This window comes from Penaeus monodon, chromosome 21 (assembly GCF_015228065.2).
Source record: "Penaeus monodon isolate SGIC_2016 chromosome 21, NSTDA_Pmon_1, whole genome shotgun sequence".
NCBI classification, from domain to species: domain Eukaryota; kingdom Metazoa; phylum Arthropoda; class Malacostraca; order Decapoda; family Penaeidae; genus Penaeus; species Penaeus monodon.
Genome location: NC_051406.1, coordinates 3,506,820 through 3,507,345, shown reverse-complemented (window position 1 = coordinate 3,507,345; position 526 = coordinate 3,506,820).

Here is a 526-nt window from a genome sequence, read left to right as displayed (position 1 = left end):
ATATTGACGCTAATCACTGTAAAATCTGTGTCTTGAAATCGGGACCCTTCCCTCTTGAACACATTCACGTATCTTATCACTCCGTTTTTACCCCAAAAAAATACCTTTTCACCCTATTTAAACAACGCTTAAGGATCATGGCTTGGTGTCAGACCCTCATCCAACTAATATCATACCTTATATCGCGCCGCAGAGGAGAAAAATAGAACATAAATAGACCCGGAGTTGACACCACGTTGGGTACCGACTACAACGTGGGTGATTCTGCTCGATAAACCCGGGTCGCGTTGTAGAGATTTTTTAATATTTTTCTTTTCCTTGCTTTTTGTTTAAATCAGGGGTTGATTTTATTGTTTGGATTTCATAGAGTTGTTTTTTCCTCTCTGCGGGTTTTATATTAGGTGGTATTTGTGAGGTTGGAGGTGAATCTTTTTTTTTTAAGGATTTTTGCAGTATTTTGGTCTGAAGGCGTTCGTATAAGGTTGTCGGGTATCCGCAGGGGAGTCGTTCGCCTGAAGTTGAAGCA